Source organism: Chenopodium quinoa, unplaced genomic scaffold, assembly GCF_001683475.1.
Source record: "Chenopodium quinoa cultivar QQ74 unplaced genomic scaffold, ASM168347v1, whole genome shotgun sequence".
In the NCBI taxonomy this organism is placed as follows: domain Eukaryota; kingdom Viridiplantae; phylum Streptophyta; class Magnoliopsida; order Caryophyllales; family Amaranthaceae; genus Chenopodium; species Chenopodium quinoa.
This window is the reverse complement of record NW_018744620.1, coordinates 348834-371307: the sequence shown is the minus strand read 5'-3', so window position 1 is coordinate 371307 and position 22474 is coordinate 348834.

Here is a 22474-nt window from a genome sequence, read left to right as displayed (position 1 = left end):
TTACATCAAATATGAAGTTATGAAATTCCTCTTTACAAATATATTTCTCTTATAGTGCACTTGATAAGTTAATATCTTGAAAATAAAGGCCCTATGACATGCAAGCAATGTCATCCTACGGAATTCCCATAATATTCTTGCACGAAACTCTTCATTTTTCTTGTCAAATTCAAGTCTTCCTTCTTTCCCGCCTCATTTTTTTCCATTTCAATCATCATCTTCATTGTTGTAGAAATTTTACATAGAATTTTGAGAGATATTTATCTAATTTTTAACATTTTTGGAACTTAGATGATGTGAAAAAGCTTTAGTGGAAATTTGTATATACATTAGGAAAGAGATTGGGGAAGATAAGGGGTCATTGAATTGAATGACGAATGTGATGAATAAATTAAATCAGAAGATGGAGGGAGAAGAGGAGAAGGTTGAGGAAATTCAATCATTAATAATAACATAATACTAAAACAGACACCAAGAATGACACGTGTCACTTCCTGGTGTTGTTTTTTCCCTCTAAAATCATTTTTTTTGACGACGACATCAACTACTTAATGTAAAATATACTTTATTTTTTATTTAATTTCCTAAATAATATTTATTCACCAAATCATTTAATTGTGATTCAGTTACCTAAAAGAATAATTTGTGATTCACATAATTTCCATAGAATACTATTCTAATATCTATTACTTTTTAGGTATCATACAGATCAATATATACGATTCCCTAATCCTCATAAATAAGACAAGTTAGACAATACTTCATTTCTTCAATATATATATATATATATATATATATATATATATATATATATATATATATATATATATATATATATATATATAAGAGAACACTTCTAATATACGAGAACAAATCTAAGTCGTATGATTAGATTAAAGTAGACGGTTAAGATCAACGGAGAACAAGTAATGGCATTACTGTAAATAATGAAGCTGCCCAACTTCATATTTTACCCAAAATATCTGATTTTCTCTCTCATCAAACACGTTTCACAATTTCCTTCATCTTCTCTCTTAAAACCACCAAATTTTCACTAAAATCCATTGTAACTGCTCCAAATCAAAGCAAATCACATCGATTCCTTTTGATTTTTGCTCAAATTCAACAAATTTTATACATAAACTTATATAAAATAAGTTAAATTGGGCAATTTAATTAGAATTTTTGCAAATATGAACCCTAATTTGGCAGAAGAACAAATTGAAGAAAATTTTGAATGGAGGTTGGCGAAGAACAATTAATTCGTATAGAAATTTGTTTTGAAATGCAACGGTAACTTATACTCCAATATTTTCAAAGATTTTGATGATTTTTTGGGCGATTTTCTACTAATATTTTGTATACTAGTCTCGTTGTGTTGTATCTATTCGAATTAATATTTGTTGTTTGCTTGACATGCTTTGAATTAATATTTATGCTTATGTTCTAAATTTATATGTATTGTTGTATGATTTGTTGGTTCGTGTGAGATGGAGGTGGCTGATTCAGGTTGTTTGGAGGGTTGAATTGAGTAAACTGGGCTAAGTTTGTGTGGAATAGATTATCAGTGCCTAAGCACATATTCTGTTTTTGGTTAGCAATGTGTATGAGACTCAAGACTCGGGTCAGATTGTAGAAATTGGTTATGTGTGATGATGGTAGGTGTGTTTTTGGTTAGTAATGCCTTTTTTGAAGCAGATTTATAATTGGCTTAATAACTTTGCTCCTATTGGGAGCTATTGTAGCATTTTGAGTTATATTCAAAGAGCCCAGAATTCGACTAAATTTCAGAAACAGGTTGTCTTTGCGGCTTTAGCTGTCTAGATGAAGCCCAATATTGCTTTTGTCGTTTGAGGAATGATATCACATGGAATTGAACAAGGAACTATTAATGCTGATCAAATGATTACTCGGCTTAAGGAGAATGTAGTTGGTAGAATTAGATGTTTTCCATGTAAAATGAGTGCTAATATGTGATGTATAAGTTTCTTTCGCTGCTTGTTTTGATAATATGTGATGAGCAACGATTCTTTGTCATGTATCAAATGAGCAACAATTCTTTGCTCATTTATCAAATGAGCAAACAATTTCTTGCTCTTTTATCAAATGAGCAAATAATTCTTTGATAATATGTGACTAGGTTTCCCTCTTTTTTTTTTCATGCTCTTCTGTTATCTGCATGAACTAGCTATATAATAGCAACTGTTGAGACGTTTAGAATGAAAGTCAATATAAAAGGCAAGGAGCTCTCTTGAAGTGCTTAGGTGTTGTCTTGATTTAGGAAGAGTGTATGCTTCTTTTTGTTCAACGCGACTGTTATCTAAGGTAAATTGGTCTACGAACAGTGCCCTTTTTGTGCCTGCAGGTGTATCTCGGGGAAAAGGTCAGGATCTATTTCTGCATGCATTCCAGGAAAGCCTGCAGATTATTAAAGAAAATAAGTTGCAGGTGCCTCCTGTTCACGCAGTAGTAGTAGGAAGTGATATAAGTGCACAAACTAAATTTGAAACAGAGCTCGCAGTTTTGTTACAGAGAAAAAGATTCAGAGTCGTGTTCACTTCATTAATAAGACCCTGACTGTAGCTCCATATCTTGCCGCAATTGATGTTATTGTCCAAAACTCACAAGTACTTGCAGCTGGCATATCTATCTTGTATTGGAGGAGGCTTTTGCTTAATTTTGTTCTGAAATCAATGTGAAAGTTTTTCTTTGATAATATGTTCTTGTCCAAAACTCACAAGTACTTCGCTGCTTGTTTTGATAATATGTTATGAGCAACGATTCTTTGTGCATGTATCAAATGAGCAACAATTCTTTGCTCATTTATCAAATGAGCAAACAATTTCTTGCTCTTTTATCAAATGTGCAAACAATTTTTTGCTCATTTATCAAATGAGTAACAATTATTTGCTCATTTATCAAATGAGCAAACAATTATTTGCTCATTTATCAAATGAGCAAACAATTATTTGCTCATTTATCAAATGAGCAACACCTTGAGACCACTTGTTCCCGTGAATTGTGACCCAGAGTGGAGATCACTGATGGAGAGATGCTGGGCTGTAGACCCACTACAGAGGCCGAACTTTACAGAAATCGCCAACGAGTTGCGCTTTATGCCTGCCAAAATCCAGCTAAGGGGCAAACACCAGTTACAACTACAAGAACAAACACCTAGTTGGTTTTAATTTTCCTGGCTCTCATTCAGTTAATGTCTAGTTGGAGTATGTATATGGCCTATGCTAATTTGGCATCATAGTCTTATGGATATCATATGGATAGTTGCTCATTTGTCAAATGAGCAAATAATTCTTTGTTCATTTTATCAAATGAGGAAACAATTCTTTGTTGATTTATCAAATGAGCTGATTAAAAATTTATAACATAGAAAATGATTTAAAATATATGATAAACCTATTAGCTCAAATGGTAGAGCACTATGCAAATGCAGAGAGGATGTAGGTTCAATTTCTACATAGGTTATCTCTATATACAAAATTAATTAAAAAAGAAAAATCAAATCCGTACTAAATTATATGAGCAAAAAAAATGATTTGAAATGATTTACAACTATATAAACTTTGTTACAATTAAACTCTCATACAAACTTGTGTCTCCACATTACATAAATGAACCTACATGGGATTCGAACCCACATCTTTTGTGCATTTGCACAGTGCTCTACCCTTGAGCTAGTAGACTAACGTATTTAAAAATTCAAACACACTCACAAATGAGCATTAATTTGACAAAATGAGCAAGAATCATTTGTTCATTTGACAAATGAGCATTAAATAGTTTGCTCATTTGACAAAGGAGCATTGAATTTTTTTGCTCATTTGACAAATGAGCAAAAATTAATTGCTCATTTGACAAATGAGCAAAAAGTAATTCTTCATTTGACAAATGAGCAAAGAATTATTTTGCAAATCTATAACCTGTAAATTTTTGTAAATTGAGCAACCATTAGTTTTCTCATTTGTCAAATAATCAAATAATTAGTTACTCATTTGTAAAATAAGCAAACATTTTTTTTTATCATTTAATTCGGGAAATGAGCAATCACTTTTTTGCTCATTTAACAAATGAGCAAATAGATAGTTGCTCATTTGTCAAATGAGCAAATACTTAGACAAATGAGCAAATACTTAGTTGCTAATTTAACAAATGAGCAAAAACTTAGTTGCTCATTTGTCAAATGAGCAAATAGTTAGTTGCTCATTTGTCAAATGAGCAAACATATCTTTAATCAAGAAGCATTTATTTGCTCATTTGTGAGATGAGCAACCATTTGTTTGCTCATTTGTCAAATAATCAAATAATTGAAACTGATTATGATAATGTCCAGAAACTAGATATAGTCAACAGAATTTGCTACATCAAAATTTAAGATATCACAAATAGCACTCTGCACTCATAAAAGTCATAATATTGCAAAATTGAAAGCCATATACAAAACATATAGAAGACTTCATAAGAAAATTTAGATGAGGATTGAGAAGGATACTAATACAAGGTTTGGTGTTTGAAAACCTGAAACTGAAAACTCCACGGTGCATGACATATGCCTACTTTAGGGACAGGATTACTTGAGATCAATATCTTCCTCCCTATACTCCTAATTACTTTAAAGAAAACCCTGTACCATTCTTTCCATGTCTTCTTTTCTATTTCCTTATATTCATCTTTTATTCAAGCATTAACATTAGTGAAAAGACATATCTACAAGATAATACACATACATAGGAATAAAAGGTGAAAGGTGGTAAAAGGGGTTGTGGGGTAAGTGGATGTGTGTGGGTGGGTGGGGGGGGGGGGGGAGGAGAGAACCTCTAATTCCTAGAATACAAAAATTACAAAAGATACAGGATAGAAGACGTTTTTTGAGAGGCTTGTCTCTACCAAAATGTAAAGAAAAATTAATAAAACCACTACATATAGTCTCTATAAATTTTCTCCCACTGATCTTCTCTCAATGTATAAAAGGTCTGACCGTGGAAAAATTACAACCATTATAATCTATAAATGTGTTCAGTGCCTTAGCACCTCAAGCATGCCTCTTTGTACATTGGCAGTGAGACAAGTTTTTATTATTAAGTATGATCCTCCACATTAGAAAGAAAGAGAATGTCATCTGCCCTCATTAAGCATATGTTGTCTAGCCCCAATTTGTAAGAGTATTATTAATGGAAATCATGTGCCAGAGGCCCAGAGTGGTGCCAAACAAAAGTATGCAAGCCCACAAATTGTTGCTGGCATGAGGATACTTCATAGAATATTAACAGTCTCATCCTCTGAATATCAAAATCAATTTTTATGCTTATTATTATTATGCCTATTAACAGTCTCATCCTCTGAATATCGAAATCAACTTCACCTTCTTTCCTGTTCACTATTAACCATTTCAGCAACTCTACTTTTACAATTGTTGTTGCTCCTTCGAAGCTACATCAGCAGCAGCAGCATTACCATCAGTAACTTCATTAAACAATACTACTAGTTTTATCTCTCACTTATATTCAGTGCAGTTAGAGGCTTATTATGTACAACTTGCGTCCACACTAAATTGTGAAGACCCAAAGCTATATATACCCTCAAGCTAAATTGTACAAGTAAAGGTTATTAATACTCAAGCTGAAGCCAATTATTATGGTATGGTTTAATTTAACTACCAAACCCTTGCAAGTCTAAAATTTTACAAGTACGAAAGATACTTAAGAGCCTGATTGATTTACTTTTATCATATTTTTATCTACTTTCATATGCTTAAAATTATGGTTAAAAGATGATAAAAACAATATGAAAGACTTTAATTCACACATATTACCTTTATGATTACATTATCAGGTACATGATTCAATATAGTTCTACAGCTCTTTGCCAAATAAGAAGATCATCAATTAAATATGTACTACATTTGAAATTGACAAAATTATAGGATTCATTGGGGAATATTGTCAAACAGTTAGTGTGCATCAAAATTTAAGCACAAATTAGTGAAATGCAAGTACCAAAATTGACAAAATCATTCTCTATAACCATTCATAACCTCAGAAATTATATATAAAAATTCGAATTACACTATAAAGAACAAAATTAACAAAAAACATTTAATGATAAACTAGTGAAATTGAAATTCGTGATTTAAAAACAAAGAGAGAAAAAAGCAATTCAAGAAAAAAATCAATTGAAATAAAACAAAATCACAAACAATAATTAATGAAACCATAATTGATCAAAAAAACAAAAAGCGAACTACAAAATCGCAAATTGTAAGTCTTGTAAAAACAAAGAAAAAACCATAATTGCAACAAAATAAAAAAAATCAATAATTAAATAAAGAAAACTCAAATACCTTAATTGTCCAGAATCAAGTGTATGAAGAGCGAAGAAGCAAGATCGATGCAGTACCAAAAATGAATTCGCAAGAAGAGAGAGAATGTGAAGGAGGAGAGAGAAAATGTAATAAAGAGAGAGAGAGTGAAAATGAAAACTTGAGAAGATTGGGGGTAGTCATTCAAGCTGTAAAATTACACATTTACCCTTAATGAGGCGTATTGAATAAGAGCCGTCAGATGACCTTAATTCGAAGGTCTAGATTTGTTCTCACATAAGTTGGGGTTCGCGTATACATAAATACATACATACATACCTTGAAATATATATATATAATATATATATATAAATATATATATATATATTATATACACATATAAATGATGTGTTTTTGAAATAATTAATTCATTCTATATTACTATTATAATAAAAATATTTTTTATTCCTATATTCTCTATTTAAAAATTTAAAAATGTTTTTCTTATTAGGAATAATCGGCTTACTAATAGCATTTTTTTTTATCATATTGTTCTTCTTTGATTTTTTAATTTTAGTTATTTATGTAGTTATGTATCAAAAGCACGACAATTTATATATGTTTTACTATCCCAAATTGTGTTAAATACATAGTAATTATTTATGTTACAATCTAATTTTTATAATCAATCCCATAATCTCTTAAAATTGGGAGAGAAGCTCTAACCACTTGAAGTATCCCTCACTCTCTTAAAATACTTATTTATCTAATTCACTCTTTCATTATATTTCATGTTTCATTTCATAATATACATAAAAAAATACTGTGATTATATTTTGTCCACATGCAATATATAAAAGATTTTATTTTTATTTGTTAAAAAATTTTGTGTTGAATTATAAAATAATAGTAGTGAAATTACCATGCATGACACGGGACCTAATCTAGTTTGTTGAATTAAAATAGAGGTTACAAAATATAAAGAGTTATTGAGAAATTAAGGGGGAGATGAAGAGAAGTTCTTTGAAAACATAAGGAAAGGGGTTAAGGAAAGAGAATGATTATAAAGAAAGGTAAAAGGGAAAGAGAACATGTGGCAATTTTGGTAAGTTTGGTTTGTGTTTTTAAATATTAAGTATAGATAGATTTTAGTTAATAACTAGAGATGATCTTGGGCGAGCCGAAGGAGTGTTAACTATGTTGGATGAGGTTGAGTCAAGTCAAGGTTCGGGTTGAAAATGTTGTCCAAAACTCGTAAAATTGGACCGAGCCTAGCGGACATTTCGAGTCAAGCCAAAAAAATTAATTAAAATTCTTAACATATATTATCCATGACCCGCCAAAAAATAATAATTTCGGACCAAAATTTTTTGTCCTAACCCACCTAAAATCTGTAATACCCTGTATTTTTAATGTATTTCATAAATTATTTATTTGCTTATAAATATGTAATTTGGGGTCAAATTATTTTAAGTATGGGATTTAATAAAATGAGTTTTAAATTTGATCAATGCATACTCTACCAAATTACAACTGTAACACCCCCAAATTACTCTCCAATAATAATAATCATAATACAGATTTAGGGGAGTAACTTGGGGATATTACCGCCACGTGATTACATAAGTCTTATAGAGACTTGCAGCGGAAGAAAAGTATTTATCATTTATTATTAATAATAATAATAGTAGTTCAAACATTTCTGGAATAACTGAATACTTATACTAGGCTTCAAACATTAAACTAGACTAGGTGATCACCGCCCATCGTTCACAATGTAGCATTTAATTCACGTCGTCCGGTCACCATCACCTAACTACTCATCATTAACGATAAGTAGGGCCAAGCCAAAACAAAACAAAAATACGTATTAGCCAGAATGTTAAGTACATACAAATGCTAGACATGTAAAATCGATTTAATTACTCAAACATGCTTTCGAAAAGTCCAACTTTTACAAATCATAATTTATTCAAACCACTCATGAATATAAATTCTCAAATTAAAAACTTATCAATTTCCGAAATCAACAACTTACCAAAGATAGTTCCGAAAAGAATATGTATTCAATCCTTATTTTCGTAAATCATTTTCCCACCTAAGTATGCACACCCCCCAAGCTAGTAAATCCTTTACATAGTGCTATCAAGGGGAAAGACTAGGTCATACACATTCCTTAGCCTTCAATTTTATCTCCGCATAGTGGGAGCCAAAAATCCAAAAATCTAATAAATAGATTTGATAAATAAACTTTCCAATGGTATGATTTAAACAATAAAATATTCTTTCCAAACAACTTGAAGATCAATGTAAGCTTATAAACAACCATATAAAACATTTATGCGTTCAAGATCTTACAGTTAAAACATGCTTCACAAAATACATTTCATAATCGTTCAAACATTGTTCGTGAACATTCAACGCATAAATCAATTGCATAAAGTCACTTTATAAGAGATCTAACCACATGTACATACCTCGATCTTTGCAACAAGCACGACGTTTTAAATTATGAACTTGAAATTCCTACAACAAATCAATAGTCTTAATCAAAAAAATTTCAACCTATAGACACAAGTACTTAAAAAACTGTAAACCCTCGACTTAGTTGTGCATGAGCAATTTAGTTTAACTCTAGTAAAATCAATACTTATATTTTCAAGTTCAAGAAGTAATAGTAATAGTAATAGTAGTAGTATTAGTAATAATAGTAATAATAATAGTACTAGTAATAGTACTAATAATAATAATAATAATAATAATAATAATAATAATAATAATGGTAGTATATAGTAGAAATAAAAATAATAGAAAAATAATTAACAATAGTAGTAGTAGTAGTGAGAGTTTTATAGTAGTAAAATCAAATTTATAGTTTGTAGATAGAAAGCTACGGGAGGAAATAAAACAAAGAGAAATTGAAGGTGGTGCCACCTTTGGCTATTGGCGGCAACTAGTAGGGTGGTGGTAGGAGCTAGGCGACAACAAGTGAGGCGGCAGCGGTGGTCGGGCGACATTGGAGGTGGTTGTGGTGGAAGGACTTGAAGCTAGTAAGAGAAGGTTAGAAGAGGAAACTGTTGGGGTGTTCATCCCAAGTCCTACATGGAAAGATTGAGGAAGGAAGAGCTTCTTATAAGTGGTAGCACACTCCAATAGTATGAGGCCTTTTGGGAAGGTGCCCAAAAACAAATCCGTGTGGTCTAGGCCCAAAGCGGACAATATCATACTAATGTGGAGTGGAGTGTGTGTGCAACCCGTCAAGGTGGGTGAACGGGGCTAACAGAAACTTAGAGAAGAAAGTGGGGTGGAGTAGCTTATTTCCCATGGCTATTTATAGTGCTATTTTGGTACTATTTCAACTATCCTCATCAATGTAAGAAGCAAGTGGATGATGGTTTCCTCCTTGCTGACATGGTCTCAAATTTATTTATTTATTTATTTATTTTTTATTATTATTTTATTTAATAATATTGAAGAATGCTTGTAGGTTGACGTACTCTTTTTGTGTAGTAATAGTGTACAACACATATGAATTGGACTTGTGTATATTAAGAAGTGAATTTGGTACTTTGTTGTTTGAATCGGGTACAAAGTGCTGACAGTTGAAAATCCGATTTTTGGGTACGACAAATTTGAATTGACTCGTTTAATCAAACTCTTTATAAAGCGTATAATTATAATAGAATTATCTTTTGTAAAATCATATATTGACTTAAATAAATTCTTTTGTATAATAATACTATAATATTTAAAATATTTCGGGAAAATCCATAGTTAATAATTTGTAAACGGGTTTAAAAATACGGGGTATTACAGCAATTTATGTCCACAACAAATTCAATCATTCTTTTTATTTATTTGGGCCAATTATTTCTCCCTCATATCATTTCTTATGAGGCCCAAATAATTCTAATTTACCCTACTCTATAATACCTATTGAATCTCCAAAATTTTACCACTCGAAAGGTCAAATGGTTAAGGTAATTATTTTTCTTCCCTAATTTCCTTTTTTTTCCTTTCTTTCTTTTCTTTACTTTTCTTCTTCTTACGTGAACCATTGTTCATGGTTGGGGTTTGATTTTGTTGTTGTTACTTCCTCATGGCCCCACCACCAGAGCTCACGACCTGCCTGACCTCCGACGCTGGCGATTCACCGCCTTGCTGCTGCAGCCACTAGCCACGCAACCACATCTTCTCCTTTGCTAGTTGGGTCCACTACACCTGACCGTTGTTTCCATCCAAAACCCTATCACTGGCGCTGCAAACCAAGCCAGATTCCACCTTGCTGACGCCGGCCACCTGCCGAACCTCCTGTCGGCGACATCGCGGCCTAGCAACCCTATGTGGCTGAGATTTCTCTTTTCCTTCCTTTCTCTTCTTACATCCTAGTAGTTATATACTCCCTCCGTTTTTAAATATTTTCTCCATTTCTCCATGCGCTGAGTTTTAGGAGAAATTGGAGAAAGTAATAAAATATTGAGGTAGTGGGGTAGGTGGAAGAATAAAAAATTGTAAAAAGCAAAAGTAGTTGAGAGAATTGGAGGAGAGAGAATATGAAATTAATAAAATATGATTTATGTTGGATCCAATAGTTGAGAGAAATGAATTAAATATTGTAAAACCTTTCCAAAGAAGGAAATGGAGCAAGTATTTAAAAACGGTCGGAAATAGAAAGTGGAGCAAGTATTTAAAAACGGAGGGAGTATGATTTGATTTTGGTTTTATTGGTTTTAAAATGATTAATTTAGTATCAAATCATGTTTGAATTGATTTAAATTTATGATTCCATATTTAATACTTGGTTTTAATTTTCAGTTTATATAAATTATAAGTTAGGGTTTTCAATATAATAAAGATGTGATTTTTAGGGTTCTTGTATAAATTAATTTGGGGGTTTTGAATACCCATTGATTTTAATTATTAATCAAGTATAAAGATGGAGTTTTGATGAGTTTTAAGAAGTTTTTAATGAAGTATTATTGTTGTAATCTTATTTAAAGTAGTGCTATTGTGATTTTAATAAAAAGGTTTAATTACCCATTAAAAGAGATACTAATGAGGGTTTTAAAATAATTTTCAGATTATTTACAGTGATTTACAATGAGTTTAAGTTGCTGGAAATTGTGTATACAAAGGTAATTAATATAGTGTTATTGTTCCTTTATGTAGGAGACTTGGTTCGGGAAGTGTTATAGTGTATTCGACTACTTTAAGGGCTATTTCGAGGTACGTACGCGTGCTTGTAATTTATTAAGCGTGTAGAAACATGCTAGGATTTATTTAAGTTGAATTCAAATTAGTATCATGCTAGGAATTGGTTGGAATAGGTGATTTGAATTGGATTGTGAATTGAATTGAAATTGGCGAATTGTTAGTTTGTGAAGCATGATTGGTTGGAATGAATTATTTATTGGAATTGGTGATGATGGAATATTGCTATTGAACCATACTTTTATTATTGGCATGATTGAGAGCATGTTTAATTAAAGTAAATATTTAATTGAGTTTGGAATATTGAAAGAGAATTTTATTATGGTTCATATAATTTTTATTGATGCTTTTAAGCATAGGCTTTGAGCTATTAAGTGTCTTAGTACACAAGGATAAATTACATTGCAGTGCCTACGTGCACTTAAGGTGTTTATACACCGAGGCATAGGATTTGCGGTGCTTTATGCATTTAAGGTGTTATTACATCGAGCTAGTTTAAAAAGGGTTCAACATTAAAATAAATGTGGTCACTAATTATTCAAGAATTAAACTGGAATGTTTGATTACTTGAATGATTCATGTTGGTTGGTTGTGTTGTAGATTGAGAGTCATCACCAAGTCTAAAATATGTAACTAACGTAAATTGAAAGAGGTTACGCACCAAAACTCTTGGAACGTATATATCTTAAGTATGAACAAATGGGGGGATTTATGCGACTTTTTATTTGACCATAACTTCTACTGGGAGTACCGGACGCTGTATTTTCCTTTTATTATTATTTTTATGCGCAGTGGTCCGTCACTTTCGTGTGACATTTATGCCTACCCGGTTAGCTTTCGGAGTAGTTTACCCCAATTCTTTGGGGCAGAGATTTGGTTGGAAACCCTTTCGATGCGTAATAAAAGTAATTAAAGTAATGAGTCTATGTTGTGTCTATTGTTGTCTATTGAACTCTAAGGAAAGGTAAGTTTTTTTGTTATTGCTAGGATGTTATCATGTTAGTGTGTTCTCTTTTATGCTTATGTACTCAGCATTGCTGATTGTTTTGTTTTATGTATGTTTGACCTTGTCTTTATCTTGGCCCTACGACGACCCATTTCTTTTAGCGAGTAGTAGGGACAGTTTAAAGATAAACTTTTCAGGTGATTAATAAGTTGTCGTACACCTGTCAAAAATAAAATCCTAACTAAACCTCCTAACAATGTAATAGGGTAAGTAAGGTCGAATCCACAGAGAGATAGCTATTAATCTAGCTTTTAAAAATTGGAGAAATTAATTAATGTCACGAAATTGGGATAGAAATATAGTCTAAATTGAAATAAGAATAAAAATCAATAAAAAGGCCTAGGGTTATGGTTCATCATGTTTATAGTTCTAAATCTATCAAATAGCAATAACAATTTAATCAATCAATTGTCTAGAGCAATTGCTATGCCTATGGTCGGGTCTTAACGCTATCTATTCAACATATGTATTTCGGTCGCTAACATAATCAGAATTGCCAATTGTAGGTAATTAAGCCTCTAGAAGTAAGATCTTTCAATTCAAACTCTTATTAATAATAATTAATCAAACAATTGATCAGGCTGCAAGATTAACAATAAAACACTATCAATTAGAGAAATCAACAATCAAAATATCAATCAAGATTCATTATATAATTAAACATGGATTCCCAAACCCTAGACATGAAATAAATAAAAAAAACAAGATCTAAGAAATAAAACATAATTAAATGAAAGAAATAGAATACCTCGATGAATTAATGTAACAAACTCAAGAGCAATCTATGGAGGAATCCATGAAATTGCCCAAGAGAAACTATGGCTAGAGAGAAGAAAACGAACGTATAAAAATAATAAAAAGAATAAGGAGAAAACAAGTCTCCTTGAGTATTTATAATTCCTAAAATTCTAATAAAAAATAAATAAAGAAATGAAATAAGAAAATATAAATCACACAAGTTGTCAAACGATTGGATGATAGAAGATGACATGGAACGAAGTTGCTCGATGGAATCGAGGGCCAAGCGAAGGACGTGCTGCGATGCCCTTTGCTTGCTGCTGTTGTGGGTCAATTGGAGTTATAGCTCCCTTTTCGAGTGAGCTATCACTCACTGCTGCTGGGCTTGCGGCCTACGCGAGCTAGCTCACGAGCTCTCGCTCACTCGCACTACAAGCACAACATCAACTTCATGGGCTTATAACTTCTAATTTATATGTTGTATATAGGCGCGTGACCTACCGTTGGAAAGCTCTTCAAGTCTAGTTTCTAACTCAACTTGAATCACTTTAATAAATATGTATAACTCAAGTTATGATCAAAATAGTGAACAAAGGTCAGATTTACTACTTTGTAAACCATCGTTTAACTTCGTTTCTAACTCAAATTTATTCTCGAAAGGTGCATAGCGGCCCTTGCGGATGCTATTTTCATTCCTCATGCATAAAATTCTCAAAATCAACATCCACAAGCATATAATCTTCGATCAACGAACTCGATAAATCGATTTTCCATCTAAATATCACCCGAATCAACTCTAAACACTTCGAAAGCATCCAAATGATTAAAAATTCACCTGAAACATTAAGAAAACACAAACAAAGCATAATAGAGGATAAAATGGACAACTTATACATTTTCCCCAATAAACTCTCTTTGTTTTTAAATACTTGCTCAATTTTGAAGGATTTATGTCTTCGTCAAGTGCAATTACTAGATATATAATGAATCAAATTATGGAGATAGTTAAGTTTGTCCATTTGGGTCATCGTTATATCATAGCTAGAGGTACTAACAACCTTTCGGGTAGTAAAATAGGCCAAAGCCCGATTGGACGGATCCTATAAGGTCACACAAAGGGCCTAGATCAAGCAAAAGAGGACGAGACCCGTGATGGGCCTCATCCCCTAGGTGTCCGGCCATATGGAGGTGTTTAGGAGATTTTGGGTTTTTCTCCTAGTCTAATTATAATAGGATTATAAATAGACTAGGTGCCTAGGGTTGAATTGATAATTTCATGATCAGTGAGATCAAACCCTAATTAGCAAACACGAGACCATCCTCCTCAAACTCCCTCTCTCTCTCACTCACGGCTCTCTCCTCCTTCACGGCTCTGGTGGTGTGCGGTGGTGGTGGTGTTCGTGCAGTGTCCGGCTGTCCATTAAAGGTGGTGATTGCGGTTTTCCCCTTCACTCAACCAATCTAGCAATGATGGACACTTGTTCTAATCCCGTGGATTAAGTAAAGGAGTCACGCTTGAGGCTCTATTCTCTCCCTGGTTTGTCAATCAAATAGCTACGTGGAATTCACGCTTCAAAGGTATAATTATGTGATTCTTGTGTGTTATGCTTGTGATCCTGATTTGGGTGCGTATGAATATGATTCATGAAATTCCGCTTATAGTACCTAAAGTCCTATAGTGGTATTAGTTAGGCTCTTGCATGAACACGCTTGATTATAATAATAAGATTATTTGAAGTCCATGTTCATAATTTTATAATCAATTAAGAGGGAGAAATTAATTTAATTATGGTTCAATTATCATATTAAATGTGACTTAACTCTTGAAATTGATTAAATGTGATTGAATTATGCTCAAAATAGCCATAAAGAGGACCGAAAATTTGCCCTAGATTGCTCGAAATTTTTGAACCCTAACCCTAATTTTCTCGAAAATTCGAACCTAATAAGCCATGAAATATGATTTTGTGTGCTTGTTTTGTTTGATTTTGTTTTAAATATGTTTCATAATTTTAATTAGATTGATTTATGCATAAAAGTGTTTTGTGTATGATCATCAATTTAATTTTAAGAGTTAGAATTAAATTGGGATTAATTTTATGAAAAACCCTAATTTTAAAATTGAATAGGGATTTAATTTTATTTTTGGACTGATTTAATTTAATTTTACAAAGGTTGTTTTATTAAATAAAAAAATAAAATATATATTTTAAGTGGCCAGCAGCCACGGCTAGGTGGCGGAGCCACGGTGGCTGTCGACCGGCATCAGTCCAAGAGGGAGGGGAAGGGAGGGCAGGCGGTTTGGGTTGTGGCTGGGCAGCAGCCGTGGCTGCCACTACTTCTACTCGCTGTTGCCCTTGCGGCAGTGGCTGCTGTAAAGCAGCCAGCCACCGTGGCTAGCTTTGGCTAGCCAACCCACAGGGGCCAGCAAGCCGTGCAGTTCGGCTTATTCCCAAAAAAACAAAAAAAAAATTAAAAATATTTCTGTAACACCCTAGAAATTCCTTTCCTTTAAAATACCTATTTTGCTCTTTTTAAAATATGAAGTAGAAAATTCTAAGACATTACCGCCACCGTGAAAATGGCTAAGGTAATTATCAAAGACTCACAGCAGAAGACTCACTTAAAAAATCATTCAAAACAAGTTAACTTAAAAAGTCAAACCAAACGAAAGTAAAGTTAAACCAAAGTCAAACGAAGTCAACCTACAACTTGGAACCATTGTAGGCCTTTTATCAACCCAAAACGATTTTTTTCTTAAAAAAACCTTTGTGTTAGTCTCACAAGTAAAATATATGATAATCAAAACAATAAACCACATCATATTCTTATAGAAACTAAGCATGATTCGCTTTTCACTCATGCCCATCATGAATATGTTTCATCACTTGAAAAACTTCTCTTTACTTTGTCCCCACTACTCGCTATTAGAAATGGGTCGTTGTAGGGCCACGATAAAGACAAGGTCAAACAAACATACAAACACACACAATCAGCAATGCTGAGTACATAAGCATAAACATTATACACTAATATGCTTTCATCCTATCAACACACAACACAACCAACCAATAAATAGCTAACATTATACCTTGTTGAACTTGTTTACAAGCATACAACACAACCAACCAATAAATAGCTAACTAAATTGCCTATTTAATTTGATTACGCATCGAATGGGTTTCTCACCAAATCCCTGCCCCAAATAAATTGAGGTAAACTACACCTGGAGCTAACCGGGTAGGCAAAAGCCACATGAAAGTGACTGCGCGTCCTGCGCATAAAATAAATAAAGGAAAATACAACGTCCAGTACTCCTAGTAGAAGTTATGGTCAAATATAAAGTCGCATAACTCCCCCCATATGTTCATACTCGAGGTATATACGTTCCAAGAGTTTTGGTGTGTAATCTCTTTCACTTTACGTAATTTACATATTTTTAGACTTGGTGATGGCTCTCAAACCATAATACAACCAATCATAATAAATCATTCAAGCAATCAAGCACAACAATTTAATTCTTGAATATTTAGTAACCACATAAATTTAATGTTGAACCCTTTTTAAACTACCTCGGCGTTAAATAACACCTTAAACGCAAAAGGCACCGCAAATCCTATCCCTCGGTGTTTAGAACACCTTAAGTGCACTTAGGCACCGCAATACATTTTATTCCTGTGTACTAAGACACTTAATATCTCAATTTCCATGCTTAAAGCATCAATAAAATTTATATGAAACATAATAAAATTCCCTTTCAATATTCCAAACTCAATTAAACATTTAGTTTAATCAAACATGCTCTCAATCATGCCAATAGTAAAAGTGTGGTTCATAATCAACATGCCAACATAATTAATTCCAATCAATAATTCACCTCAAATAATTCATACTTCACAATTCAATCAGCAACATCAATCCAATCAACAATTCCAACCATTACCTATCATGATACTACTTTGGAATTAATTAAACAAAGCAAAGCATGCTTCTATAGACTTAAATAGTTACCGAATACGTGAACGTACCTCGAATATGATCTCAAAATCGCCACGACTACACGAAATCACTCACTTGAAAACTCCTATAACCCAAAATTACAAAGAGACATTAATACCTATTCAAGATAAATTTCCAGCAATATATACTCTTTTTAAATCACTTATAAACCCTCTAAAACAAGCTGAAAATTAATTAAAACCCCTACTTTTATTCCTAATTAATGGGTAATTAAAAATCCTTTCAAGAAACATAATTCTAACCTTTATATAAAAATTCCAACTTTATAAAAACATGTAAAATTGCTGTAATTATGTTTAAAAACACCTATTTCAATAATTCCAACTAAGCACAATCAATTTCCATCAATATACATTAATTTAGAAACCTAGGGTTTTCAATTAGGGCCTTTTTAATACAAAAACTAAATCTGTAAATTATATACATACTAATCATAATAAAAGACCATAAAAATCATCACAAAACTCAAAAATAATAATTGAATCAAGGCTAGATTAAAAAAAAAAAAAAAAACCGACCCGCACAACCACACGACGGGGAAGGGGCTGCTGCCGCCCTCTACACTTGCGGCTACTGCTGCTGGCTGCGGTGGTTGGCCGGTGGGAGGTTGTGGTGGCGGCCGGCCACCTTGTGTGTGCATGTAAAAATAAAGGGGAGGGGGAAAAATTAAGGGAGAGAAAATAAGAGGAGAAAGAGAGAGTTTACCTTTGGGTATTCTCCACCTTGGGCAAGACCTAACTTGCTCATAAGATGGGTATTTATACCCTCTCTCAAAACCCTCCTAACCTTAAATTTCCTTTTTACCCTTAATGATCCCTTCTCCTATTCAAACTAGTCATTTGACTTCCTTTAAAATTCCATTGACTTTAAAATTTCCTTTTGTAAAATAATGTGCCCCAAAGTTTCTAGATAATAAAATAAAATATTTTCAAAGCAATTATATAAATAAAAATGGACCTATAATTAAAATAAATCTATTTAAATTAATATTATACCATAATAATTCATTTTAAATTATTTAAATGCTTCATAAAATAATAATTTAAATTAAATACGTATAAAAATACGAGGTATTACAATTTCGAAATAAAATCATATTTTATTTTGGGGATAAAATCAAATTTTCAAAAGTTGTTAAATTTGGTGATTATCCATAATTAAAGTGGTTAATTTTGGATAAAATCAGTTAGGATATTTTGAGCATATTCCAAAAGAATAATAATCGATTTAAAAAATGTGATTATCCCATAATTAGTTTAGGAAATAATTAATTTTTAAATTATTTGATTGGCTAGTAATTAGGATAGAATCTCCTAAATTAGTTAGGATAATCATGAAAAATAAATATGATTTATCTTACCATATTAGAATAAGATTTGATTCTATCTCATGCCATATTTAAAATATATGATATTTTATGGATGGCAATGAATAATATATGATAATATCTAATATGATTAAAAATACGAGATATTTTAGGAATCGTGTTGCCTTAATTATGAACATTCGATGTTGTAGTTTAGGCAAGGATGTTGAGTGATCTATTATATGGCACTTTTATATAATATATAATATTATGTTGGTATATATAGACTAGTATGGCCCATAGATTCTAAATATGATATGCGCATCGTGACGTATATTTGTAATCTAAATACGGTCTGCGTACCGTTAAGCATTTTTGTAACTTTTATTTAAAATTAAATAGATTAGTTATTAAAATAGTTTAGTCCAAAGAACCCATGAGTGAAGGCCCAAAGGAGCAAGGTGGATGGAGATCCATGCAGGTCCAAGTGGGAGCTTTTCAATTCTAGTTTTCTTAGGATCAAGGGGCCATACTATGTCATGTTTTATTTATGCATTAGTAGATTATGCATCTTAGATTTTATTGATGTTTGTGATGATGCGCTAGAGTTCACTAAATAATCACAACATAATAAATCTGGGTCTTTGTAATATTTAGATTTCTTTTCCAATTAGATACCCAACAACCCTTCGATAGTGAGTGATGGGTTTGCCTCCGCAGGGTTTCACTTGTTATCTTAGGTAATTTGGGGTAGATCACGTTCTACACATTTATTTGGTTGTGCTCAACAAGATTACCTAAAGCGTTTAGAACCTTGAAGCAAGGGGTAATAAACATGTGTTGGTTGATTATTCAACTAAGAGTTACAAGAGTTGTAATCAGTAAAGAGTTTACTCACCTTGAAAATGTAATGCTTGATGGTAGGGCCTCAGTCCAGATAACTATTACACAAATAAAGGATCTTGGAATCACTTAAATTTAATTGGGATCATTTATTACTGAATAAAGTGCTTTAAAGTAACCAATTTAATTCATTAATGGTACTTTAATTTTATTAAACATAATTATTAAATTTTGCCTTATTCTGTAATAGATGGGTAGCCATAACAATGACAATAACATTTACAACCTTCGACCATTCCTTGAGAAGGATAGGTTGACAGGAGACAACTTTTCCAGCTAGGAAAGAATGCTGAGACTTGTTTTGAAATCTGAACGTAGAGAGGATGTCATTGACGCCCCATTGCTAGCACCTTTTCTAGAAAACGCAACTGAGGCTCAGAAGCATAGGCGTAAGGAGACTCTTAATAGAGCTGTGCTAATCACATGCTTGATGATTTCTACTATGGATCGGAGCCTGACCCTCAAAAGCGTTTTGAAGACCAAGATGCATACACCATCATGCAAGAACTCAAAGCCTTGTTTAAGAAACAGGCACGAGTTGAGAGGTACGAGCTCCATCGAGAGATTTTGGATTGTAAGATGGAGAAGGGTGCAACAATTCATGATCATGTTTTCAAAATGATTGACCTAATTCAAAATATGGAGAAACTGGGGCACCCATGCAGCAATGAGATGGCTACTGACATCATTCTCCACTCACTTCCAAAATCCTTTAATTAGTTTATCATGAACATTAACATGTCTGATGCTGAGAAGACTATGAATGAGTTGCATGTTATGCTTGTTAGTGCAGAGAAGCAAATCGCCAAGGACGTAAAGAAAGAGGTTCTTATGGTCCAGAAAGGGAAGGGGTTCAAGAAGAAGGGGCAAGGGGCAAGTGCCAAGAGCAAGGGCAAGAAAGTTGCCAAGGCTCCTGAAAAGCCCAAGGTGACTCCAAAGCCTAAGCCTGTAAGTGAAAGTGAATGTTTTTCTGCAAGAAGAAAGGGCATTGGAAGCGCAACTGCCAGAAAGACCTTGACTATCTCAAGAAGAATGGAGCATCGACCTCAGGTAATATGTTATAAACCTTTTAACTTTCACTTAGGTATGTGATACCAAGTTGCAGTGCTAACATTATTCATGTTGTGTAGAAACTACAAAGAAGTGAGGCTAGCATTGGAAATGGAGCTTGAAGGTGCACGAGAAGTGTTCAAGTGGCCAGAGATAGCTTCATAGTTTTATTTCAGATTATTTTATGATGAATTTAGACTTATTTCCGGTTTGATGAGACAATTTTTCAGTTTTTGTTGAAATACTGATTGGTTTTACTTGGCATGGACAAGTGTTGATCCATGGCAAGGTAATAAATTGTTTTCATTTTGCTAGCTATGAGTTTATTTTGTTTTATAATATTGATATAAGTAGATCACAAAATCGAAAACAGATGAATTAAACCAACCTACTTATAATATAGTAAGGATAGGTCACATTAACCAAATTGCACATCCAAAGATTACATATGGATGGACTCTTAATCTTATTTGATTATGAATCACTTAAGAATTACGAGTCATGCTTGTTAGGTAAGATGACCAAATCACCTTTTAGTTGAAAGGGTGAAGGAGCTAATGACCTTTTTGAACTCATACGTATGGATGTGTGTGGACCAATAAGTTCAAAAGCTAGATTTAGATTTAACTATTTCATTACTTTTACTAACAATTTAAGTAAATATGGCTATATATACTTAATGAAGCAAAAGTTGGAATCATTGAAAAGTTCAAGGAATTCCATAATGAAGTATAAAATCATCTTGAGAAAACAATTAAAGACTACGATCTGATCGTTGTGGTGAATATTTGACTCGAGAATTTTATGATCATCTAAGGGATTGTTGAATTACTTCACAATCAAAGGAACACCACAATCAAAGGTGTGTTAGAAAGAAGGAATCGAACTTTATTTAACTTGGTTTGATCCATGATGAGCTTTAATGATCTTCATACATCATTTTGAGGATATGCATTAGAAAACAATTGCGAATAAACTAAACAAGAAACCCGTCCAAAGCAATTGAGAAGACGCCATAAAAGTTATGAGTGGAAACGTACCAAAGTTGTCTTTTCTAAAAGATTAAGGGTTATGAAATCTATGTAAAATGTTTACAAAGGTGACGAAATCGATCCTAAAATCAGATAAATGTTTCTTCATGGGTTATCTCATAGAAACAAAAAGGTATTACTTCTACAATCACGCAGATAACAAAGTGTTTATTGCTTGCGATAGTGTCTTTTTAGAAAGGAATCTCTTTCTACAAAGCCAAGTGGGAGTAAAGTGGCTCTCGAAGAGATTCGAGACGAGTAACAAACGGATGTGGATAACATCACATAGAGGCAAAAGCGCATGAGATGTGTTGGAGCAAGCTAATTTGACTAGCAAGACTCCTATCGTCCCACTAGAATGAAAAACTTCAAAGTGTTGAAGAGAACAATTCTATTGCTGCTCATACCAATAAGTAGGCAATTTAGAATAAAAACAAACAGTTTGTTAAAATTCTGATAACTAAGGATTCTAAAATTTTCTTAGTGGAATATGTGGAACCCACAGCCTACAAGCAAGCTTTAGCAAGTACCAACTCAGGAAATGGCTTGAGGTCATAAAATCTAGAATGGACTCCATGTCTGAAAGTGATGTGTTAGTCCTTGATATATGATAAGCTGTCGTCGAGCCTACCAAAGATAAAAACCTAACTTGGTCTCTCTAATGGGTAGAAAGGGTAAGTAAGGGTCGATCCCACAAGGACTAAGGGGAGCACTAAAAAATATCGATTTGTGATAAGCTAAGTCAAGTCTTTTTGGGTTATGAGTTATGAAGAAAAACTACAAACAATAATAAAGAGGATCTTGGGAAGGTATCCACCAATTAAGTCGTTCACAAACTACAATTTAACATACAAGACATAGCAATTTGGGGATAAATTAGGGGAAGTCATCTAAGG